Source organism: Phascolarctos cinereus, unplaced genomic scaffold (assembly GCF_003287225.1).
Source record: "Phascolarctos cinereus isolate Bilbo 61053 unplaced genomic scaffold, phaCin_HiC Scaffold_4;HRSCAF=312, whole genome shotgun sequence".
Classification (NCBI taxonomy): domain Eukaryota; kingdom Metazoa; phylum Chordata; class Mammalia; order Diprotodontia; family Phascolarctidae; genus Phascolarctos; species Phascolarctos cinereus.
This window is the reverse complement of record NW_027555847.1, coordinates 356,093,454-356,120,413: the sequence shown is the minus strand read 5'-3', so window position 1 is coordinate 356,120,413 and position 26,960 is coordinate 356,093,454. Positions and strand designations below refer to the sequence as shown.

At 38.9% G+C, this 26,960-nt stretch overlaps 1 pseudogene; it reads right to left on the bottom strand.

Moving 5' to 3' along the window:
- Nucleotides 1-5,482: 5,482 nt before the first annotated feature.
- Nucleotides 5,483-25,587, bottom strand: LOC110216030 (elongator complex protein 2 pseudogene; annotated as a pseudogene).
- Nucleotides 25,588-26,960: the final 1,373 nt, after the last annotated feature.

Sequence of the window (26,960 nt, the reverse complement as noted above, 5' to 3'; positions counted from 1 at the left end):
GAGCAGGGTTATGACAGTGAGATGGGTGAGGAGAAGGAAGAACAATGTAGTGTGTATGCCGGGGCATTCCAAGTTCTTTTTTGAATCTTTAAGTCTTTTCTAAATTGGTTCAGTGTGAAGCCTAGAGCCAGGAGCATTTAAGAAATCATTAAATATGATCTGATGCTTTATTTCTGATTTTCCAGCTCTATCTCAGAAGTCAGATCAGCCTCTGCTACAATGAGATTTGAGATTTCCAGTCCCCAGCATTCATTCTCTTTGGTCTTGGATCCTTTAACTTGCTTCAAGGTCAGCTGAAGCGGCCCTTCTTTCACTGGCCTTTCCTGATAATCTCAGTTGTTATTATCCCTTCCCCAAATCACTGTGTATTTATCTTTTGTTGTTGTTTGTTTGCTTTTTGGAGAGGCAGTTGGCATTAAGTGACTTGCCCAGGGTCACACAGTAAGTAAGTAGTAAGTGTCAAGTGCCTGAGCCTGGATTTGAACTCAGGTCCTCCTGACTCCAAGGTCAGAGCTCTATCCATGGCACCACATATATTTATCTTGTATAGATGTTGTATTTACCTTTCTGTGAATATTCTTATCCCTCTATTAGAATATAAACTCCTTGAGGACAGGGACGATCTCTTTTGTATTCATATCTCCTGTCCTACAGTAACTACTCGCTGGTAGACCTTGATAAAAGCATATCATTTGATTTGTCCAATTGGGCTTTTAAGCTTTTCTTTTTATTAGCATTATGCAGACTGAAGAATGTCGAGACCTCTCCTTACCTTCCTCCTGAGACTTCAGCTAGGAAAAAAGCATACCAATGCATTCCTTCTCTTGAGCAATGTAAGATGTATGGTGTAGTATGTAGAGCACTGGATTTGGATTCAGAAGATGGAGGTTTTAATTTCAGCTCTGCTATTTTATGACCTGTGTGATTTTGAACAAATCACTCTGAGTCTCACTTTCATTATCTGGTGAAATGAAAGGTTTCAGATGAAAAAGTTTGGATTAAAGAATCTCTAATGTGCCTTTTCCAGCTTTGGATCTAATGATCTTTTCATTTAGCAGCCGTAAAGGAATCTCAGTATGGGTCCAGTTGGTAACAAGAGATAAGAATCAGTGTCAAAGCCATTCATTTATCTTTTCTTGCTGGTTACTCAGATACATATTGAAGAGAATAATTCATTGCAATGCTTATCATGTATAAAGTACCGACCTAGGAGCTGGGGAAGATAACAAGATAATTAGATATGGTTTCTGTCTCCTTCCTACAGCCAACAATCTGGCAGAGTATAAGACATATGTAAAAATATGTATTATTTTACAATACATATGTAATAATTATAATGAAAAGGAACCAAGATGATGGAGTACAGGCAGAAACCCAGCTGAGCTCTCCCAGTATTCCTCTCCAAAAAACTTTAAAATAAAATTAATTCCAAATAAAATTTTAGAATGGAAAAGCCAATAAAAGATCAAAGAGAGACATTTTTTTCCAGTCTAAGACAATTTAAGTAGGCAGGAGAGGTGTGTGACATAAGTGGGAGCCATCCCAGAGTACAGGCATGGCAGTACCAGTGGTGGACCTTGGAGATAGCCACAACAGCAGCAGCAGCAGCAGCTGAAGCAGCTTTGTGGGCTCTCAGCTCAGAGATGGGAAAGGGACAACTGGTCAGAAAGATATTAACAGGGACCCTTTGCAGGCACTGGGTGCATCTGGTTCTCATTGACAACTCTACTGCCCATGAGCAGTTCTGTGTCATAGTTCCAGGGTGGATAGTAGGGCTTCTGTTTAGTCACAAGAGAGCAGAGTCCCTGGTTGCAGTTCCAAGGTGGTGAGGAGCACTAATGTTTGTAGCTGTAGGAGAGCAGGGGACTTGGTCACAGTTCCAGAGCCAAGAGGAGAATCATTACTTGTTTCTGCAGAGGAGCAAGGAAACCTTCCTGGGTGAATACCAGAGGGTATTGAGAGTAGTGACCGTACCTCTCCCCAGATCATGCCACCTTGGAAGCACTGAAAACTTACAGACCCCAAGAACTACCTCTGAAAACAGCAGTATGAAAAATCCTGAAGCTTGGAACAGTACCTCCAAACTACCAGGTGAAGAAAGTCAAACTTTAAAATAGAGTTTAAAGTCAAGAGATAGGCTGGAAAAATGCACAGACAACAACAACAAAATAACTTGACCATAAAAAGCTACTATGGTGGCAAGGGAGAACAAGATATAAATCCAGAAGAAGATGACAATATGAAAACAGCTATAAAAAAAGTCAAAGAAAAATGCTAATTGGACCTGAGCCCAACAAGAATTCCTGGAAGAGTTAAAGAAAGTCATAGGGGGAAAATTGGGGAAAGAAATAAAAATGAGCAAGAAAATTATGAAAATAGAATTTACAGCTTAGTAAAAGAGGTACAAAAATGCCTAAGGCAAAAGCACCTTAAAAAACAGAATAGGCCAAATGGAAAAGGAGGCACAAAAATTTACTGAAGAAAAGAACTCCTTAAAAATTGGAATAGGCCAAATGGAAAAAAAAAGAGGTAGAAAAGCTCACTGAAGAAAATGATTTCTTAAAAAGTAGAATTGGGCATCTAGAATCTAATGGCTCCGTGAGAAATCAATAAACAATCAAAGTTGAAAGAATGAAAAAAAAAAGAAGAAAATGTGAAATGTCTCATTGGAAAAATAATTGACCTGGAAAACTAATTGAGGAGAGACAATTTAAGAATTATTAGACAGCCTGAAAGTTATAATCCTAAAAAAAGAACCTAGACATCATATTTCAAGAAATTATAAAGGAAAACTGCCTCAATATCTTAGATCAAGAGAGTAAAATCAAAATTGAAAGAATCCACCAATCACCTTCTGAAAGAGATCCCAAAATGAAAACTCCCAGGAATATTATAGCCAAATTCCAGAGCTCTCAAGTCAAAGAGAAAATACTTTAAGCAGCCAGAAAGAAAAAATTTAGATACCAACAAGTCATAATCAGGATTTAACAGTTTCTACATTAAAGGAGCAGAGCACTTGGAATATGATATTCTGGAAGGCAAAGGAGGTAGGATTACAATTAAGAATAAGCTACCCAGCAAAACTGAGTGTAATTCTTCAGGGGAAAAATGGATACTTAATAAAATAAAGAACTTTCAAGAATTTCTGATGAAAATGCAAGAGTTGAATAGAAAATTTGACATTCAAACATAAGACTCAAGAAAGCATAAAAAAGGTAAAAATGAAAGAATAACCATAAGAGACTCAATGAAGTTAAACTGTTTACATTCTTATATGGGAAGATGATCCATGTAACTCCTAAGAACTTTAACATTAATAGGGGAGTTAGAAGGAATCTAAACAAACAGAGGGCACACAAATGAGCTGATTATGTTGGGATGATTGCTTAAAAAAATGAATGAGTGAGAAAGAAGGATACACTGGGGGAAGGGGGAAGAGACAGGTAGAATGGGCAAAATTTTCTCACATAAAAGAGATGCTCAAGGAAGAATATATACATATATGCATACATAATATGTATACACATATATACGCACTCAGTTGGGTATAGAAATCTATCTTACCCAGTAGGGAAATAGGATAGGAAGGAGATAAAAGTTATGGAGGGGGTAATGATAAAAGGGAGAGCAGACTAAGGAAGGCAGTGGTCAGAAGCAAGAGGAACAGGATAAAAAGAGAAAGAGAAGGATAAAGAGAAGAAAATAGGATGAGCGAAATTCAAAGTAATCATAACTGTGAATGTGAATGGGATGAGCTCATTCAAAAAAAAAAAGTGGATAGCAGAATGTAATAGAAACCAAAATCCATCAATATTTTGTTTACAAGAAACACACTTGAAACAGAAAGACACACAGAGTTAAAATGAAAGGCTGGAGTAGAATCTATTAGGCTTTAGCTGAAGTAAAAAGACAGGGGTAGCAATCATGATCTCAGACAAAACAAAAGCAAAAATAGACCTAATTAAAAGAGATAATCAGGGAAACTACATTTTGCTAAAAGGTACCATAGACAATGAAGCAATATCAAAATTTTTTACAGCAAGTTTCTCTGATAAAGGCCTTATTTCTCAAATATATAAGGAATAGAATCAAATGTACACAAATAAGAACCATTCCCCAGTTGAAAAATGGTCAAAGGAAGAAATCAAAGCTATCTATGGTCACATGAAAAAATGCTCAAAATCACTATTGATTAGAAAAATGCATATTAAAACAACTCTGAGACACCATCTCTCACATATCAGAAATGACAGATGCTAGAGGGGATGAGGCAAAATAGGCACACTAATGCACTGTTGCTGGAGTTGTGATCCAATCAGTCTGGAGAATAATTTGACATTATGCCCAAAGGGGCTACAAAACTGTGAATACCCTTTGACCCAGCAATACCACTACTAGGTCTGTACTCCAAAGAGATCAAAGAAAAAGGAAAGAGGTCTATATGTACCAAAATATTTATAGCAGCTTTTTTCATGGTGGTGAAGAGTTGGAAATTGAGGGGGTGCTCATCAATTGGAGAATGGCTGAACAAGTTGTGGCATATGATTGTGATGAAGTACTATTGTGCTACAAGAAATGATGAGGGGAGTGGTTTCAGAAAAAAATATTGCAAGGCCTGGATGAACTGATGCAAAATGAAGTGAGAAGAACTAGCACAGTAACAGCAATATTATAATGATGATCAATGGTGGAAGACTTGGCCACTCTGATCAACACAGTGATCCAAGACAATTCCAAAGGACTTATGATAAAAATAAAAGAGAGAGAACTCCAGAGAGTGAGAGAGAGAGAACTGATGAACCCTGGGTATAAATTGGAGTGTACTTTTCTCACTTTCTTTATTTTTCTTTCTTTTTTTGTGATGTGGAAGTAAATATGTTTTGCATGATTTCACATGTATAATTAATATCATTTTGCTTGCCTTCTCAGTGGGTTGGGGAGGGATGGAAAGAATTAGGAACTCAAAATTTAAAAAGAAAAGAGTGCTCGAAAATAATAAATTAGTACAAATATATTGCAATGAGAGCATGAGGAACCTGGGTTTGAATTCTGACACTATCAATGGTATTATCTTTGTGATTTTGGGAAGGGGCTTCTTCTCTGCAGGCCTCAGTTTCCTTATCCATAAAAAGAAGGGACTAGATAATCTTTAAGGTTCTTTATTGCCACTTTTTTGTCCAGTCATGTCCTATTTCTTTGTGACCCCACATTGCAAATTGGAGTGGTTTCCCATTCCTTTCCCCAATGGATTAAGGCAAACAGAGGTTAAGTGACTTGCCCGGGATCACATAGCTAGTGAGTGTTTGAGGCCATATTTGAACTAAGTTTCTCTAACTCTAGGCTTAGTGCTCTATCCACTGAGCTATCTAGCTGCCTTTTTTTTTTAAATACTACAAAAATATAATCATCTTTTAAAAATAATATAAAAAATTTTTAAATGTGAAACAAGCAGTTGACTGAGGTTTTTACAATTCTACTTCATTTAAAGTGTATATCTGTCAACACTGAATATCTTGACACAATTATCCTCTCCAAATCTTGACAACCGTAGCCATTCACTACTATCTGGGTCATCATGTCCAGCTCTTCCAGTATAATTCCTCTAGTACAGTTTGTTTGGTTTTTTTTTGACAGTGATTGTAAGACTTTGGCAACCATTCCTTTCTATTCATTTGGTCCAATCTGATGATACTGGTTTCTGCTGAGTCTTCTCCCATGTATGCAAACATATCTTTCCACACTCTAATCCCAATGCAACAAATATATCTCCTGGCAAGGGTAAGTCCAAGGCTGACCCTGATGGCAGTGACTGCATGTCTTCCATCCAAGATTGAAGAGCCAGGGCCAACATCCCAGATGTGACTCTCTTCTGCAGAGCTGGCAGAGTTGCACTCATCCCAGACTACAACCTTTTTGTCCCAACTCCCTGTGGAGAAATATCTGTTCTCAGGGCTCCAATTGCAAGACCAAATAACTCTACTATGCACAGCTGTGTTTTTGTCTGTGAATACACAGAGACTAAAAGCTGGTTCTGGCTGTTGTGAGTTTTCCTCCTGTCTTTTCCACAATGACTAGTTTCTGTCTCTGGAAGCAGCTAGTAGGAATTTATCATCTGGAGAGAAGGCTATTTGGGTCACACTCAGGTGGCGGAAAAATAAGCTCTGTAGTCGCTTCTAGGAGTCAGTACTCCAGAGAATGATAGAGATATGCTCCTTCTTAGCTGCCTTACATGCTGAAGCAATCACAATTTGTGTTACAAGCAACACAAAAAATGTCATAACCATGTCCGTATAGTTTTTTAACCTCAGGCCACAGTGTATTTTTCAAAAGATGGTTCTCAGAAGGGGATTCGATAAGTTTTAAGGGTTGAAAGCAAATGTACTGGTACTGAAAGCCAATACCAATAAATCTTTCTTCTTCATTAGCTTATTGAGAAGTTGCATCTCTCTGAAAAACGACTCTGTTGGAGAATCCCAAATTAGGCATTTTCAGACCTTCTGGAAAGTCACTGATGCTAGAAGGCAGTTTCTTCACTGTGTGGCCAGTGATATTTACAGAGGTTCTCCACAAAGTTCCTTGGAGTGGAGAAGACTCCAAGCACCTTTTCATCTGCTCTAGATACAAACTGAAACCAACCAATCATTACTAGGCACTTCTTGTCAAACCTGTGCATCTGAGCCTTTGCAATTTTGTGCCATGTTATCTGTGAATCATCTTTTTTCTTCCATGAAGCAAAGAACTGGGTTTTTTGGTCAGCACTCACAGTCATAGTAAATTCTCCTTCTGGATCCCACCTTAGATCCTGTAAAACACCCAGAAATTATACCTTCTGGAGTCCTTTTTTTTGATTCAGCTGCATGGTGTTTCCAAAGTTGCAGTGCTCCATAGAAAGCAAGGGTTAGGATTATAGATCCATCTGGGCTAAACTGGCTTCATAAAACTCCAGGATGTTCCCATTCATTTCAGCTTCTCTGACCTGCTCTACCATTCTAGCCCAGAAAATCATGATTTTATCCGATGAGGTAGACAATAATCTCATTGGCTATTTGCATCGCATCTCTGTAAAATCAAGGCTGCCAATGAACAGTGTTTATCCAGTTTTTATGACCAGATAATAATATTTCCAGGGTAATGGCATATGTTGCCTCAGCAGTTTCATTTCTCATAGTAAAAATACTTTCCTTCAGCTTTATATCATCATCTTCTTGAATTTCTAAGGATGTTGATTTTACATACAACTTCCAGACCCTTATCAAGATGAAGCTATACAATGGTCTAAAGGTCCCCTATGAAGAAGTACTAAATATTATGTGAAGCTGGAGGAAGGAAAGAGCTCTAATTGTGAGGACAAGTGATGGCTTCATGGGCTAACTGCTATTCCAGCACAGGCTGGAAGGATAGGTCATATTTAGAAAAGTAGAACTGGGGTATTTGAGATAGCCCTGATCCTTAGGATTAGTATCACAGGTCTTCTCAATGCAGATATCTGATTTTTCCAGCCAGAGAAAATTGTCTTAGATTTAGAAGACATCTTTCCTTTCCTGTGTGGTATTAAGTCAGATGCTAGAGTCTTGACTTGCCCTGCAAATCACTAACTGGTGCAACATGACTTCAGTTTAACACACTTTGACTTGGGCCTATTACCAAGGAGTTTGATGTCTCTGATCTGTTCTCATGTGGCTGAGAAGAGCCCCCAGCCACTATCAACAAATGAATCCCTATGAACACCCACTGCCTGTTTGCGGAAACAACCTTTCATCATGGAATTTAATTCTTTTCTTTGTGGTTGCTCTCCTTCCCATGATGCAATGAGATGCTTTGAGCCAGAGTGCTGAATCCTTATTACTGTAAACTTGGTCAGACATGGCTAAGTAATAATATTATAGCTCTTGGCAGCTCAACACACAAAATGGTTTTGCATTGTTATTAATGTGCCTTGAAGGGCCCCTTTTGCAAAACTGTTATGTCCTCTTCTTCCTACATAGAACAAAGCCCTGTGTAAGAGTTCCCTTGGGAAACTCAAATTGATACAAGATGACTTTATGTGTTTTGTATTGCTGACTTTGAAGTGGTAACTAAGGTTTTATCTTCCCTGCACCACAGAGACATTTTTGACTCTTGCTTCTAATCGGCTCTTTGGTTGTTAGCTCTTTTGGGGCTATTTAGGATTGATATTGAGGTTGTGGACAAAGAGCCATCCTTGGAGCCAGGAAGACACAGGTTCAGGTCCTGCCTCAGACATATACTACGTGACAATAAGCTAGTTACTTAAACTCTCACTCCTCCAGTACTGGTCCAGAAAAATGAGCATGAGTTTTGAGTCAGAGGACTGGAATGCAAATCATGTCTCTGATGCTAATTTCCTGTGTGATCATAGGCAAAGCACTTCACCTCAATGGGCCTCAGTTTCCGTACCTATAAAGTGAACTGGTTGTACTAGATGACCTCTGAGGTCCCTTACAATTCAACATCTATTTTCCTATGGTACCAAGCTGCAGATGAGTTTCTGTAGTAGGAATTTCCTATACCCATGAAATCACAGATCCTGCCTAAAAATGAGGTTATGATTAGAATCATTTGTGAAGGGACTTATGCCCTTAGAGAGGCAACATGATCAGATTTGAAGTCAGGAACACCCAGGTTCAAATTTTGATTCTTATATCTGTTATAGGCAAGTCATTTAACCTTTCAAGACCTAGTTCTTCCTCTGTAAAATAAAGATAACAATAGCTACAATATCGATCCCACAGAACCATAGGAGACATTGTATGTGATGTGCTTTGTACTTGAAAGTGTTATATAAATGTCAGCTATTTTTATTATTGTTATAGGTTGGTAGCATAATGCAAACTGACACTCTGACACTACTTGTATACTTCTGTTAAAAATGATGCTATTCAAAAACTATCCACATGTTCCATCCTGATCCTGAGCTGGAGTTTCCTCCCCAGGACCAAGACTATCAGAAGATATATTTAGTGTGATCACATTGTCCTTATAAAGACTGCTTGATTGTGCACACCACCTGCTGTGTGTAGCCTTAAGCCTAGCAAGCTGCTTTTACCAATTTACCAGGGAGGGGTGGACTAGTCATGCTGTATTAATTGTTTCCCTGCATTGCCATGACTGTGGTATCATTTAAACACATTAGATCTTGAAGTCTGTGGACTGGAACCTAATGAGAGGTAACATCCAGGAAGAGAATGTTTCAATGTTTTAATTTAATGATTTTCATCATTTAATAAACATATTTATCTCCTAGGCATACAGTTACAACTGACTCTGAAGGGTTGGGACCACTGTGTTCTCACAGGCTACACTCACATTGTAGTTTAAACTCTGACAGTTCCTACCACGTTGGAAAGTCTTCAGGATCAAGTCTAGCACCCACAGGTATATCTATCACGTGAGAACCAGGTGAGGTAAATTTGGAGCATTCTGTTGTCAGAGGGGTGGCCACCAGAAAGGCAATATAATTTTTTGACCACAGAATGAGAAATCATTCTCATTTAGAAAGAACCTCAGAGGCCATGCAGTCCCAGCTTGTTCCTTTCTATAACACTCCAGCAAGTGGTTGTCCAGTCCATACTTGGATTGTTTTAGAGAGGGTGAAACTAACTCCACTTCTGCCTCCCCCTTGAGGTAACCTATTCCATTTTTGGACAGTTGTAAACAATCCCCCTTACATGAGGTCCAAACCTTTCTCTTTGTAACTCCCACACATTGCTCTGATAATAAGTACTATAAGTCTAATTCCCTTTTCCACCTGATGCTTCCCAAGTATTTGAAGACAGCTGTCACATCCCCCTTACTCTTCTCTTATCTAGGTCAAATACCCAGCAACATATAAATATCATACATAAAGGTATGAATTTGCTTTATCCTACTGCATAGAGTAAGTACCATGATAGTGAAATAAGTCAACAAGCTTTTATTAAGCACTTAGTATGTGCCAAATACTGTGCTAAGTGCTGGGGATATAAAGAAAGAGGAAAAGATCCCTGCCCTCAAGGAGCTCACATTCTAATGGGGGGGGCAGAGAAAACATGCAAATGATTATGTAAATACAAGGTATATACAATATATTATGTGTTTTCTTTGAATATTACAAACATTTAAAGATTACTCTCACTTCAGGAAAAGTCACTTGCAACAAAGTAAAACAGTTAAGCAAAATTAATAATGTGATGACTTCATTAGAAAGTGCACACAACATTTGACATCCATAGCAATCCCCCCTGCCTCTATCAAAAAAAAAAAGAACAGAAATCCCTCCTACTTTCCACCCCATTGGAAAATTTTTTTTAAAATTGGATTTCTTGTAACAAATATGCGTAGTTAAGGAAAACAAATTCCCTCAATGGCTATATTAAAAGATACATGTGTCTTATTCTGCAACCTAAATCCATCACCTGCTGAAAGACTGGGTTAGGGTGAACCATGGGAGGATGAAGGAGGGATGGAAAGTTTGGAAGAGCCACTGTGAAGAATGAGATAGTGAGATGATGTGGGAGTTATAGCAAGACTGCCTAGCAGCTGTGAGGGCCCAGTTGATGTTGTGTAACACAAATGTGTAGTGGACCCAGTCAGAATGGTTTCATGATTTTTGTTCATCTCATTTAGCAGCACATGCATTGGAATGAAGGCAGCAGATGGTGGGAGCGATCCAAGGCTGAGGTTTGGATAAACATAATTGGCAGTATGATAAGAGGGCAAAGCATTCACAAGAGGAGAAGAGTGTAGAGTTGCATTGGTTCACCAAGGGGTCAAGATGAAAAAAAAAATAAGAGACAGGAGCTATGGTCGAGAAGATGGTCAGAGAGAAAATTACGGGATCAAGGAATTGGAGGTCATGGTGTGGCCTTCATCCACAGGGTTTTTGTTAGGGAAGGCTGAGGGAATGATGAAAAACCAATAGATTATGGTCAGATAAAGGGATTTCAGAATTCCTGAACATTGAGGTGGGATATTTGTGAATGATGGCAAGATGTAGGGTGTGATCACCTTTGTGAGTGGCTGAGGAGGGGTGAGGGAGTAGCTACTCCCCTTGAGTAGGTTGAGGAACTGAGTGGTTAGTGTATTTAAGGGAGAGTCAATATGTGTGTTGAAGTCCCCTAGCATAACAGCGGTTAGGGAAGAGAAAAAAAAATTGTAAATCTGGTGCTGCACTCATCAAGGAAGGAAGGGGAGTGACCTGGGGATTTGTAAATAATAGCTACCAAGATTTTGATTGGGTGGTAGATATGAAAAGCATGAACCTCAAGGGGAGAAAGATTACTGAGTGATAAAGGTAGGGGGAGAACCTGGAAGTGGAAATGGGGAGCAAGGAGTATTCCAACTTCCCCCTGCCTCAACTAGTGAGCTGAGGAGAATGAATGAAGGCACAACACATACTGGAAAGGGTTGGCCAGGGAGGCTGTATTATCAATGGGGAGTCAGGTTTCAGTGATTGCTAGAAGATGGAAGGAATGGGAAAGGAAAAGATTTAAGATGAAGGGAAATTTGTTGCCTATAGAATAGGCTTTCCAGAGGGTACAGTGGAAAGGCTGGGGGAAGCTTGGTTAAAACTTTGAGTTGGGAGGGTTGAGGGGGATGGGAATGAGGAATTGTGTAGTGGGTAATGGGGTTTGAGTGATGATCTAGAGGAGCTCAGAATCACTGGGATATGAAGGGTATAAACAGGTGAAAGAATGTTCATCATAAGAGTAGAACACACCACTCCTCTTCCCAATGGAGGTTGAAGACTGGAGCTGGAGGCAAGTGCAATATGAGAAGGAAGGCACATGGTCAGATGGTCAGAGGCCCAGCTTGACTACTCTTATTCCTTCCAAAGGCCGGAAATTAGGCAGGAAAAGAATGCAGCTGGAGATGAAAGTCAAACTTGCACAGTAGGAGAAAAAAATCCCATTCCCCATCAATGTTTCTTTTCCTCTTCCCTCAAAAGACAGACACAGTAGGTGATGCAAGGCCTGAAGTCAAAGGGTAGTTGCTCTTTTTCTTGTATACTAGAGGTTCTACACATTCCAAGTGGGAGACTGGGCTGGCAGCAGGAGGTGGAAGTTGCCTAACATTGGCACAGATGGAGGTCATCGTTTTGGAGCTAATGGAAGATTCCCGGCTTGATCTCTTGTAGCTTTCCCTCAGGGGACACATTGTATGTATAGAATTATAAGATATGTATGTACATATGTATGTATTCTATAAGCTGGTATTGATGTATATAGTGTAAATCATTCTTCTGGTTTTCTCACTTCACTTTGCATCATGTCTTTTTGAAATAATTTATTTCCTCATTTCTTACAGCACAACAGTACTCCAGAACATTTACATACCACAATTTATTCAGCCATTCCCCAGTTGATGGGCATTTCCTTAGTTTCCAATTCTTTGTTAGCACAAAAAGGGCTGCTATAAATATTTTTGTACGTAGAGAATATTTTCCTCTTTCTTTAATCTTTTTCGGCATATATCTAGCAGTCAACTTGTATACCTGGGTCAAAGGGCACATACTGCTCAGGAACTTTTTGTGTATAGCTCCAAAATACTTTCTAGAGTGGTTATATCCATTAAGAGGTCTACCAACAGTGCACCAATGTGCCTGTTTTTCTGCATCCTCTCCAACATTTGTTGCTCCAAATCACTACTAATTAGAAAAATGCAGGTAGAACAGTTTTGAATTTCTACCACACACTCATTAGAGTGGCAAAGATTTTATACACACACATGTGCGTTTGTGTGTACGTATATATGTACATGTATATGTAGATACATAGGTATGCAGACACCCCATGTAAATATGTTTTTATATATGTAAATATAGTTATATATCCTCACCACATTTCATTTGTTACATATTACTTTATATAGAACATTATGTTTTTTATAATATATATACATATAACATTATATATCTAAAACATTACTTTCCATTTACTATATATATGTATATAAATGTCTATGTTGATATGGATATCGATCTCAATATGTAAGGTACTATTGACGGGAGGATGAGGTGGAGGAGGTTTCCTGCAGAAAGTGAGATTTGAGTTGGTTCCTGAAAGAATCCAGTGAATTGAGGAGGTAAAGGTGAGGAGGGAGAGCATTCCAGCCAAGGAAAAGGCACAGCTATGGGGAGGGGCATTATATTCAAGGAATGCAAAAGGACTAGTAAGGTAGGGAGGAACCAGGTTGTGAAAGGTTTTAAAAGCCCAACAGAGGTTAACTCTTTACTTTGCCTGCCCTTAGCTCCAGCTCTGTATTATCAATTCCATTCAATTTCATTCCAAACTGATTCACTAGTTGTTCTCCTGTTTAAAAAATAAATAAATAAACCACTGAACGAAAAACCTCTTTGGTAATGGTTCAGTCAAAAATGAATATTTGTGTTCAATTCAATTTGGGGTTCAATAAAAGAGTACAGTTTGATACTATTGGGGGCTTGCCAGTTCTGGTCCCTACTGAAGTCTTTCCACTTGGCAATTTAGAAGAAGGTTTTATAAAACCAAGAGGTAGGATTCTGAATGGTCAATTATATTTTTACAGGAATCCTAATTAGGGGTTTGTGTGTGTGAGTGTGTTTGTGTGTGTTTAATTTTTGCAACATCTGTGTGAACTTGATGTGAAAAAAACAAGGGCTTGGAAGTTTTAAAGAAAAAGAGAGAAAGCATTCCTATTCTGCATAATGCAATCAGGAGTTTTAAATAGCCTTAGAATCTGCAGCAGAGAGGAAGTGAAACACTACCACTAGGAAATGTATTATTCCAATGTCTTCAGGATGTGACACCAAATATTACAGGACTAATGGTACTTAAGATTTAGAGAGAAAGCCTATTAATGTTCCTGAAAGTAACTTTCATGTACTTCATTTTTCTAATTATTTTTGCCCACTTTCCTCTCTCCAAAATCATTTCTAGGAATTAGATGATTTGGTCTGGGAGGAGCACTTCAGAATCCTGGCTCATGGCATTATCTTTCATTCTCATTTAGACATCTTTCATCTTGAATGATTCTATAAGGGAAGAAACAAAGCCAAAAATCTTGTTCTCTGGCTGGTAAAGAATCATTTCAAGACCTAGGTCTAAAAGCCCATTTTAAGATGAGGATTCAAGATTAGGATAAGCTGCTCCAAACAGTATTGCTTAGGAATGGACAGTCACTGAAGGCCTGACTTGTGGCATTGTTACATCCCTGGAGCATATCGTTTTAACCTAAATTTGACCATCCCCCAAACTTACATATGAGCTCTCAGCTCCATGGACACTTGAGGACTAAGCTGGAATCTCTTCATAGTTCACTGGTCACTTCCTGTGATCCTGTAACTCTTGGGATTTTCAGCAGCAAATGTGTGATACCTCTAGAATTCTAGAGTCTTGGAGCAGTGAGTCCTCCAAAGATACTGGGTTCATCCCTGGCTGGAGTGAGGCTTCAGGGAACCTCTTCCCCTGTAATTAGGTGACTCTGGAAAGATAAAGGAGGTGGTAAGGTCAAAGAGCAGAAGTGAGTAAAATTTTTATCTGATCTAATATCTAGATAAAATCAAGGAGTGTCTGTTCTCCACTTAAGAGCTGGGAGCTGTTGGTCATGCTCAGGCAGAAGAAACAATTGACAGAAAAAGAAAGCAGCATGGTACCATCTAGAAAACCTAGATTCAGAGGTCAAGAAAGAGTCTTTGAGGCTGGTGAAGAGAACAGAAGATATGTGAAAGGGGTCAATAGGAGAACAACAAAATGGTTGTCATTATGTTTAGCACATAGACTGGGAGATGGAGGAGACTTTAGAGGTCATAAGCCCGTAGATTTGGAGCTGGAAGGGACCTTAAAGGTCATCTGGTTCAACCCTTTCATTCTACAGATGAAGAAACTGAGACCTAGGTAGTGGATGGGACTTAACCGTGTTCATATATGTAGTAAGTAGCAGTTCAAGGACTCAAACACGGGTCCTCTGCCACCTAGTAAGTGTTATCTCCATTGCCCTGTGTTGCCTACCTCTCCAAAGGAGTGAACCTAGATGCTTGCTTAGAAGAGCAATTTGCAGAATATAAGCAATCGATAGGGGCCCAGAAATCCTGAGGGATTTCTCTTATTTCTAAAATTCATGGTCATTTAGAGGAGAATGAGCTCCCCAGGACTTCTCTAGGGAAAGAACAAAGGTCTCTTATTGAGGCACTTGGAACTTCCCTTTGATCTTCCACATATGAATGTGGAAGTTTGATTTGGATTTTGATTCTGGAGTTTGATTCTGGAGAAAAGAGGATAGGGCAGGGGAGGTTTACATAAGATTGAAGAATATCTAATGCAAAGAGACCATAATATTAGGAAGATGGGCCTGAACTATCAGTATTGCTTTGAATAAGTGTGTGTGTATCATAGTTTTATAGATTTAAAGTTAGAAGGGACCTTAGAGCATATCAAGCCCAATTTCCTCATTTTATAGATGAAGAAAATTAGGCACAGAGAGATTAAGTGACTTGCCTGTGGTCACAAAGCTCATAAGTGTCAAAAGTGGAATTTGAACACAGCTCTTGCTGACCCCAAGTCTAGCATACTACATGCATACATATATTCTTTAGTAAGTAATATCAATTCATCTGTATTCATAAATGGAAGGTGACACAGTTATAAAAACTAGCAATCATGTTCTTATGCATATTATTAGAAAGCAACAATATGTTGTTTACAAGAAACACATTTAAAAATGAAAGATACACATAGAGTTAAAATGGAGAGTTAGAGTAGAATTTATTATGTTTCAGCTGATGCAAAAAAGGCAGGGGTAGCAATTATGATCTCAGAAAAAGTTATGGCTAAATTAGATAGAAGTAAAAGAGATAAACAGGGTAACTATATTTTGATAAAAGGTACCATAGACAATGAAGCAATATAAATACTGAACCTATATTAAATTAAAATGTCTTTGTACAAATTAAATGATTATAGTTAAGATTAGCAGGAAAACAGAAAATTGGGAAAAATGTATAGACAGTTTATCAGATAAAGGTCTCATATCTAAAATGTATGAAGAACTTTGCCAAATATATAAGAATAAGCCATTCCCCAAATGATAAATGATCAAAGGATATGAATAGGCAGTTTTATTGTAGCAAAGAACTGGAAATTGCAGGGACGCCCATCAATTAAGGAATGTCTGAACCAGTTGTGGTGTATGATTGTGATGGAATGCTACTATACTATGAGAAATGATGAGCTCAATGATTTTTGAAAAACATGGAAAAACTTGCACAAAATAATGAAGAGTGAAATGAGCAGAACCAAGGGAACATTGTATATAATAATAACAATATTGTTTTAAGAATGACTTCAACTGAATAAATTATTTTGACTATTAAAAATAACTCATATTAATTACAAAGGATATATGAAGAAAGATTCTATGTGAATCCAGAGAAAGAACTGATAAATAGAAGTATGTATAGAATAATTTTACATACACACACACATGCCTATTTGTATCTAAAGGTAGTTATCTAGAGAGTTGGGGGGAGGGAAGAAAAAAAGAAATCTACATGATAATTTTGTCATATGTTTGAAAAGAATAGCAAGTTGAACATAGCAGATTTGCAGTTTTATGTACAATCATCTTTTTATTGTGCCATGTTATGGAAATGCTTGTTTTATTCTATAAATTGAAAATAAAATAAAGGTTGAACTCTGTGCTAAAAAGAAAAGAAAAAGAAAACTCATAGCAGTATAAACCAGATACCATGAAATGGATTCCAGAGGTCATAGTTTAGTTAGCCTTGCCATACTGTGTCTCTGGGCCAGGCATTTGTATCAGTGAAGGGATTTTTCACACTGGAAGTTCTACCAAACCTGTGAAATGACAGGTCCAAACCTAGAGCAGAGAAACAAACAAGTATCTATACAGTGCTTTTATTTTTATTTTTTTATTTCTACAAAAAAGTTTTACATATAACATCTCATTTAACTCTTAAAATGATGTCGGGAGGTAGGTACAAGTATTGATAGCTACATTTTGCAAATGGTGAAACTGAGGCTCAGGGAGGCTCGGTGACTTGTTTATGATCATACAGCTAATCAATCATCAGGGGTTTTCCTGATCATTGCAGTTTTCCTGCTCATAGATCATTAATGTCATCTTTGTATCCAGAGGACATATGTCAAATGAGGCAATGAGATAATGTAGGAGAAACAATGAAAACCTTAAAGTGCTATATAGATGGGAGTATTATTATAATTACATGATATTTCTTTATTTACCTATCTAGCATTTCGTCAGCTTTATCAATGAGGAAACAGAGCTGAAGAATGATGCCTGCTGGTTCAGGCAGAAATCTCACACCAGTGTTTCACCTCTTAATCCTTTAAGGAATTTACCCTAACCTGGGCAGTGATAAAAGGGGGCTGATATGTCTCATAGAACTGCCCTCCCAGTTTAAGGGTGTGTGGACAGCTAAAACAAATTGGGAGTGGGGGTGGGGGTGGAGAGAAAGAGAGACAGAGACAGAGAAACACAAAGAACAGAGACAGAGAGACAGTGAGAGAAAGAGAGACAGTCTGTGAAACAGAGGCAAAGACAGAGAGAAAAGAGAGCTATGAGACTATCTATCTCTGTCTGTCTCTCTGTTTGTCTGTCTGTCTATCTCTCTCCATTCCCCCTCAGTTGGCTTAGCTTGCTTAGACAAGCAGTTCCATGAAACTCATAAGCATCATTCTACCACTCCTTATGTTAAAACAAATTCCTTAGGGGATTAAGAGGTGAAACATTGGTGTGAATTTTCTAACACACAGAGAGAGAGAGATCGAGAGAGAAAGAGGGAGGGAGACAGAGGGAGAGAGAGGCGAACAGAGAGAGACAGAGAGAGACATAGAGAGAGAGGAGGCTACTTAGGAGATCCTTGGTGCTAGACTCTCAGACTGATCATGTGTGTGTAGATCATGGATGAAATTGGTCAGGATGAATTTTATGTCACTTAATCTCAACCCTAACTGCAGACCCACAAGAGCTGACTTCTCCATTTCTTCTGTATTCCCCTTTTGATTGTGCTCCAGATTTTTTGGGCATCTACAGTCTCCTCATTGAACCTCCTTTGGCACCTGGGGCCTCCTCTCCCTGTAATATACATCTACCATGCCAGCCTTATTCTCCAGCTGATGAGTTTTGCCCAGGCAACCATTTTGGAGAGGGGCCCAGGCTGAGCCTTCCTTGCTCACCCACTCCCCTGGTTATGCTTCTGACTTTTCAGACTACAACACCAAGCCTCTACAGCAGTACCTTCATTCTTCCAACACCTTCTCTCTCCATTTCAGCTCTCATTTGTGTGCTACCTCATTTCATTAGAATGTAATCTCCTTGAGGGCAGGAGCTACCTTTCTTTTTGCTTGTATTTGTGTCTGTAGCACTTAGCACAGTGCTTGGCACATAATAACTGCTTAATAAATATTTGTTCCCTTACTTTCTTCCTCTTCTTCTTCTTTCTCCTCCTCCTTCTCTTCTTTTTCCTCCTCTTCCTCCTCCTACACCTTCAAAGTGCGTGTTTTTGTTTCTGAATTTCCATTTTTTAATATTTTATTTACCTTTATGTTCATCTTATCTTTTCAAAATAATATTTTAACTATTTACTAGCCTCTGTGTGTCACTGCACAAATGCAAGAGAGGGAGGCAATATGAGCATTCATGGGAGGGGATACAAATCAATTTTCAATTTCTGTATATTTTGCAATAAATTATCTGAAGGCTCAGAGCTATGGAAAGAGAATTGTTGATTTACCTTTTTCTAGGCAACCAGTTTTGTGTATGTGCTATGGACCCTTTTGGCAGTCCAGTGAAACAATTGGACCCTTTATCAAAATGTTTTTAAATTCATAAAATAAAATACGCAGGATAACAAAGGAAACCAATTATATTAAAATACAATTATCAAAATATATATTACAACAACAAATTAAGGTGATGAATGAACAAGTCAGCAACTTGCCTGGGGTGGGGAGGTGCTGCTATCCTTCTCATTATTTCCCACAGTTGGATCCTTTCCTAGAGGGGAGGAACCATGGGAGTGGCTGAAGATAAAGTTATGTCCAAGGGATGGAACTGAGATAGTGGCTGAGAAAGAGTTGTTCCACCCATACAAGATTAGAGGCCAGTAAGAGGGAGGGATAAGTATTGTTCATCAACTAAGCATAGCAATATGCCATCTTCTGGGTGTCTGGAAATAGCAAGCATCCTATTCCAGAATTCTGAGTTGGCAAAACCAAGGCAATGCTATGCACAGAAACCATCTTACCCTAAATAGGGGGAAAAACAAAACAAAACAAAACAGGAAAATAGGTTTCAACTGCATTAAAGAAATTGGGGTTAAATATGAGAAAATAAAACAAAAAGTATTTTATTGACAAGAACTCAGATATAGAAATAATACCAAGTTCACTCGTGGCTTTTTTTCTTCATCTTTTTTTGATAATAGGCTAGACATCCCAGAGAGACATCCAAGCACTCTCTCATTATGCCTTTCATAATCCTTTCTCCCTTACAAATCTCAGTTCAGGTGCCAGGACTTTATCAATCCTCTATCTCTCTGCCCTACCCACTCTCCAATCTCTGGACTCTTTTTCTTCTTGAAATTTCCTATAGTGATTTGTCTGGGTCCTCCTTTGCTGTTATCACACCTTCCCTTGTATTCTACTTATTTGTATGGAAGTAGAAGGTAAACTACTTGAGATTGAGGATTATTTAGTGTTTGTTTGTCTTTGTATCTTCAAAGCTTTGTACATAGTATGATGTTTGTTGGATTGGAGATATGGCTTAAGATTGTATGATGTGGAGACAGGGAAATAAAATCAAGTCACCTTGCAAAATGCTTTCCAGATCTGATTTTTGATGAAAAGTGATATGGTTCTGGTGCTAACCTTCTGCAGGTTGCTACTGTATGTCCTATGTGAAAGGCTACTTTATCAGATCCTGCTTGCCTGCCCTTGAGGAGAGCTGGCAGAAAACAGGCCATGCACACACACACACACACACACACACACATTCTCTCTCTCTCTCTCTCTCTCTCTCTCTCTCTCTCTCTCTCTCTCTCTCTCTCTCTCTCTCTCTTTTTGCTAAGGACCTAGGGGTTAGCTGGAGGATTCCTATCAAACTCCACTGGACTGCTTCATACTCGAAAGTACAACCTGCCCCATTCCTAATTCCTAATTCTAGGTTCTATATTGCCCTTTGTGTATATCTACATGGTTCATGTTTCTTGATATCCCTTTTCCCCTCCTTCACCCTTCTCCCTGCAATGGCCCTCCCCACAAAATTGTGTTAGGAATGTACAATGTGCGTCATATGGGCTTCTTGACTTGGGGAGCCCAATAGCACTTAGAGAGAAGATTTGGCTTTCCCTTGCCTTTGCAAATAAGCATCAATCAACAACCTTTTTCAAAACTAAACATTTTTTCAATTAACAAGTATTTTTTTTCTCTCTCCTAATCTCTCTTCCCTTGCTGGAAAAAAAGAAAAACATAACCCTTAAAAAACATTACAAATATGCATAGTCAAGCAAAGCAAATTCCCATACTGACCAGATCAAAAAAAAAACTTGTCTCATTCTGCATATTTATTCCACTACTTCTCTTTCAGAAGATGGGTGGCATTCTTTATCATTGGTCTTCTGGAATGAAGGCAATAATTATTCATTGTGTCTTCTATTGTCCAATCACTGTGCTAGTATGGTGATACAAAGACAGAAGATGAAATAGCCCACACCCTTGAGGAGTTTATATCTAATTGGAGGAGATATATCTAAATAAGTTAAAAAATATATGCAGAATAAATACAAGGTAATTTGTGAGAGGAAGGCTTTAGGGTTGCCTAAAGTTCTAGTATAGAAATATAGGTTGAATATGTTGCCTCAATTCATAGACTCATAGGATCGTAGCTCAATAGCTGGGAAGGACCTTAGAGATCATGGAGTACAATCCCCTCGCTTTACTCCCCTGATATTTTATTCAATACATTGGTCTATTTAGTATTTTGAAGGAAGAGGAGCTAGGTGACATGGGCTTTGTTCTGTACATCACTGTGATGGCACCAGACCTCTTGTTATTATAGACATACAAGGTGAACAGAATGTGGTCTTGGAAGATGAAGAATCTGAAGTCTGGAGAGGCTGACTGACTTCCCTAAGCTCACACTAGTAGTAAATGTCAGAGTTAAGATTGAAACCAGAGTCCTTTAATTCAGATCACTTCATCTGATTTTAATTCAACTAAGCTCATTAAGTACCTACTACAGTTATCCCTTCCACATTGTGACTTTCCTCATTGGGGTTTTGCTATGTTGCAGGTTGGCATAAGAGATTAAATGGGAATTTTTTGGGAGTTTTGCAGAAGCTGCAGATGAAATATGACACAGAAAAAGTTTAGAAACTCAGAAATGCATAAAATATATGTATTGTATAAAGTAAACATATTTTCTCTTTTGATATCATAATAATTCAGACTTCTTCTCTGGTACGAAGGGAAGGCCAAAACATTTTGTGACGATTTTACAGATTGCAGGGGTTAGTGGGTGCCACCCTCCTGATCCCCGAGATGCAGAAGAAATAACTGTATCTGCCTGGTGCTGGAGCAATAAAGGTTTTAAATGATGTCATCCATGCCCTCCAGGGAGTGGCAGCATGTTTGGAGTCAGGAGGTAACTTGTTTTGATTCTCAATTCTAACACTCACTAGCTGAATGACCTCAAACAAATCACCTAACCTTCCTGAACCTCCATTTCCTTACCTCTGAGACTGGGACATTGTAACACTTGTAGTACCTTCCTCATTGGGTTGTTGTGAGAATCAAAAGAGATAATGTATATAAAAAGCTTTGTAAGCCTTGAAATCATTTTAGAAATGGCTTTCATTGCTCTTGTTCCCTGGGTTGCCACAAGGCTGATTCTTTTGAGACCTCGATGTCTGATGACTTGCATCATGTGATCATGATACTGACTTAAATTACTCCTAATAACAATAAGTTTACTCATATAATCTCAAAGTCTGTGGTTCTATGACCTTGAGTGTCTAAATACATCTTTCTCCCTCCCCGATCCACTCACCTCTTCAGTGAAAACGTTGCCTTCTGTTCATCTAGATTAGCTTGCTGAGAAGCCATAGATAGTAGAATCAGGAAAACTGAGGTTCCAGGTCTGTGACAAATACCAGCTGTATGACTGTGGGCAAGCTGCTTAGCCTTCTACTGCTCCAGGCTCCTTTCTAAGCTGTTAAAGAAAAGTGGCTGATCCACTGGGAATTACTTATATAGAAGAACCTCACCCCTCCCAGATCCAGAACCAAAGAAAAAGTATCATTATTGCTGTTGTTCAGTTGTATCTGATCCTTTGTGACCCCATTTGGGGTTTTCTGAGCAAAGATGCTAGAGTGGTTTGCCACTTCTTTCTCCAGCTCATTTTACAGGTGAAGAAACTGAGACTTGCCCAGGGTCATACAGTGTCTGAGGTCTAATTTGAACTTAGGTCCTCCTGACTCCAGGGCCAATACTTTATCCACTGAATCCCCAACTGTACTATTATCAATATTAAAGCTTATCTTTTCAGCTAAATTCTCTTCTTCTTCTTCTTCTTCTTCTTCTTCTTCTTCTTCTTCTTCTTCTTCTTCTTCTTCTTCTTCTCCTTCTTCTCCTTCTCCTTCTCCTTCTCCTTCTCCTTCTCTTCTTCTTCTTCTTCTCTTCTTCTCTTCTTCTTCTTCTTCTTCTTCTTCTTCTTCTTCTTCTTCTTTTTGGTGAGGCAATTGGGATTAAGTGACTTGCCTAGAGTCACACAGTTAGTGTCAAGTCTCTGAGGCCGGATTTGAACTCAGGTCCTCCTGACTCCAGGGCCAGTGCTCTATCCATTATGCCACCTAGCTGCCCCTTTTCAGCTAAATTCTTGTAGGAAAAAACAGAATGAACACTCTTCTAATACTACAATTGTAACCTCTCAGCTTAAATTTGGGAGGCCTGAAATGTCTAGCAGTCATGGAAAACTATTATAGCCCAGAGGGTACAGCTGGGCCAGCCTTTGTAAGAGCAGCCCCTCCTTCTACATTCGCAGGGGGTCTGGTCCTGGCCTCATGATGGGGATATAGCTCCATATAGACTGATGTGGAATGGTCCTAACCCTGATAACTGCCCCTTTAGGAAGAAGGCAGGAACAGTTTCTTGAAAAACTGAGTCCAAGCGAGGCACTTAGAAGACCAGAATGCTGTGTAAAGGGCAGGGATGGAGAAAGGATTATATCTATTTGAGTTTGGTGGGGGTGCATTTTCTTATTTGTAGGGTCAGTGAGAACCCAACTGGAATATTCCTTCCCATCAAATTGCTTATATTTTAATGTGCCTCGTTGCTAAATCTGGGGTCCCATTATTAACAAATTCATACATGTTTTCTTGATTGAAAACTCAAGAATGGTCTGCTTGGAGATAACGTAAATTTTCCATCATGTGGGTTTTTTCCATCTGAGGAGGCAACATACTTTACACAGGTCAAAGTTTAGTTGTCTCACAGCCTAAAAAAATACTAGAAATTAAGAGCTGTCTATAGTGTTCCTGACCTCAGCCTATAATTGTGTAAAGCTGTTCCTAAGCATACCGGTAACTTTCCACTTTACCCTAGCCTGGAATTCTCCCTTCTTGAGCTGGCTGTGCTTTCAGCACCAGTCAGGAAATGGAAAAATGATAGCAAAACCCAGCTTCAGAGATGTTTTTCATATTTAATACACTTCTCATACTTAAGCCCCAATTTTCTCCAGCACAACTTAATCCTATTCCCATTCAATTGATCACTAGAGAAGATATTTCACATGCACATATAATGCAGTTATCACTAGTCTTAATATCAGAGTGGCTGGTAGTAAAGCATCCCTCCTCCCTCTCAAAAGAGAAGTGGTGGCCTATAGGTTCTGTATGATTTGTTTTGCTTAACCACACATCTTTGCTGCCAAGGGGAATGATGGTCATTGGAAAGTGACAACAATTAGTAGAGTATGAATTTTTAAACTATTTTAAAAGAACTGTAATATGGTAAGTATTTTTTCCCCAGGATCTATCCCTGAACTATTTCCTGAACTATCTGCATTGTGTCAGGGGGAGAGGGCCAAGACTAGTGTAAAAACAGTAAGTATCTTCACTGTAACATCTGTCACACAACTTTAACCTGAAAGCTGTTGCTAGAATTGTTTCCCTCTATGTGAATATACTGTTTTATTGCTCTGCAGATCATAGATGCTTTTTTCTCTCCCTTTATCTGTAAGCTCATGATTTTCAGACTCATTCATTCACTCACTCAATCAATAAACATTTATCAAGTGCCCACTATATTCCAGGAACTGTGCTGGCATTAGAAAAAGAGGCAAGAGACAGTCCCTGCCCTTAAGGAGTTTACAATCTAATGACAAGAATGTAGGTCCTGTACTGGAGAAGTAGAGTAGTAGAATCATAGAATGTTCAAATGTTGAGAGAGATCCTAAGGACAATCTAAAGTCCAGCTCCTGCAGGAAGGCTTATGGTGTGGTGGGAGAAACTTGAAGTCATAAGAAGTGCATACCATTAGCTATGTGACATTGTACAAAGTTACTTACCACTCACTTTCTTGATCTATATGCACTGAGGCTACTTCCTGACCCACACTCACACTGGCAGTTAGTCAATCAATCAGTTAATAAACATTTATTAAGCACCTACTATGTGTCAAGCACTTTGCTAAGTGCTGGGGATACAAAGAAAGGCAAAAGATGGTCCCTGCTCTCAAGGAACTCAAATTTAATGGAGGAAACAACAGGCAAATAATTATATGCAAACAAGCTATATAGAAGGATAAGTTGAAAGTAATGACCAGAGGGAAGGCACTAGCATTAGGGGAAACTGAGAAGAACTTCCTGTAGAAGATGGAATTTTAGGAAGGAAGCCTGGGAAACCAGGAGGTAGAGATGTAGAGGGAGAGCTTTTCTTGCTTTAAGGGACGATCAAAGAAAATTCCTGGAGGAGGGAGACAGAGTGTCTTATTTGTGGAACATCAAGAAGGCCATTATCACTACATCTAAGAATATGTGACAGAGTATGTGAGAATATGTAAGGCCAGTTAGTTCCCCAGAAAGCAACTGGATACTTCTCCTCTCAAGGATTTAAGGGACACTGAGAGGTTGGGGGTGTTGTTTTTAGTAGCATACATAGCTCATATTCTCCCCCCCCACCTGCCATCCCGTGTACTTCACTCATGGATAATCATTTTGTATCAATAAGCTAGCTAGATAATTTAGCTTTTAGAAATGAGTGTTTGCTGGTATGCTACAGTAAGATCAGTTGGTACAAAATATTTCTACAGACTAGGAATATACTCTACCACCAGTATATATGGAGTCTGGAAAAAAAAATGGGCTAAAGCTTAGAGAGTATTTTGGGGAAAAGAGGATAAATCACAGTACCTTGTTATTAGAAGTCTTTTTTTCCCCTGCAAACCTCCTGAAGTGTTCCTTAGGCATGGGGTGGCTTTCTGTTGGGATCTTTATAGAGTGTTGCAGCTTCCTTTCCTCTGCTTGTCTAGTTTGTCCTTGTCTTCTGATGGGGCCACTGCCATCAGCTGCTACCATTGCTGTTCTGGTCCTAATGCTGGGATGCTGCTGAAAAAGTCCAAATCCTCTGGACTTTTTGAAGTTTTCAAGTTCTTCTTCTGGAGGGAGTGGGGGTAGGAAGGGAGCAGGCAGAACAAGGCAGAACCTCTTCTCCTTCACAACCAATAGAATGGCTCTCTCCTCTGCGCCTCCAGAACCTTTAATGCCCAGTTCTGAACTAGTTCAACATTTTTAAAGGATCCCATGGGATGTGACCAAGTCTCTCCACTTGATTAATTAAGTTGTTCATATTTAATCAAAAACCTTTGATTGCTTCATTCATAAGAAGTGTTCTTATCCAACAAAGGTATGATGGCTAGAATATCTTATCATTTACTCTAAGTGAGAGTAGGGAGTTTGTATGACTTACTTAATCATATCACTGTCCTCTCTTATATGTAAAATTCAAATAATAACACCTATCCTGCCTTCCTCATATGGCTTTTGAGAGAATCAAATGAAATACCATGTGGGAAAGTGCTATGCAAGTATAGGATGTCATGTGTGTTATTTTACAAATCAATCACTCAAGCCAGCATTTATTAAGCATTGACTATATGCCGGGCACTGGGAATATAATATAAAGAAGGAGGCAATCTCTGTTCTCAGGGAGCTTGCATCCTAACAGGGCAGACAACAAACATATACATAAGTATATAATGAATAAATATAATAAGAATAAATACAAGGTAATTAAACATAAGGTGGTATGTGAAGGAGAAAAACTGAGGCCAATGGAGATTATGACTTGCTCATGGTTAAAAAGTTAGTTAGTGGCTGGGTTACTTCCTCTAGTACCATGCTTCATAGTACACTGAATGAAATTTATGTGTAGAAGGACAGGACTTAGAATTTAAGTGTCAACTCAGATGACAGCAGCATCAAACTCTCCATCATCCCTTGCCTAAAGGAGTGCTAGTGGTGGGGACAGTGAATAGAGTGCTAGCCTGGAATCAGGAATACTTGAGTTCAAATCCAGCCTCAGACACTTACTAGCTGTGTGGCCCTGGGCAAATCACTTAACCCTGTTTGCCTCAGTTCTCTCAACTGTAAAATGAGATAATAATATTAGCTACCTTCCAGGGTTGTTGTGGAGCTCAAATGACATAATATTTGTAAAAAAAAGAAACATTTAGTATTGTGCCTGGTGTTGGATAAATGCTAATTCTTTTCCCCTTCCTCAGGTGGCCCAGTGGAATGGAGAACAAGGTTTGGAATCAGGAAGACTTAAGTTCAAATCCAGCCTTAGACACTTACTAGCTGTGTGATCCAGGGCAAGTCACTTAATTCCATTTACCTCAGTTTGCTCATCTGTGAAATAAGCTGGAGAAGGAAATGGCAAACCACCTCAG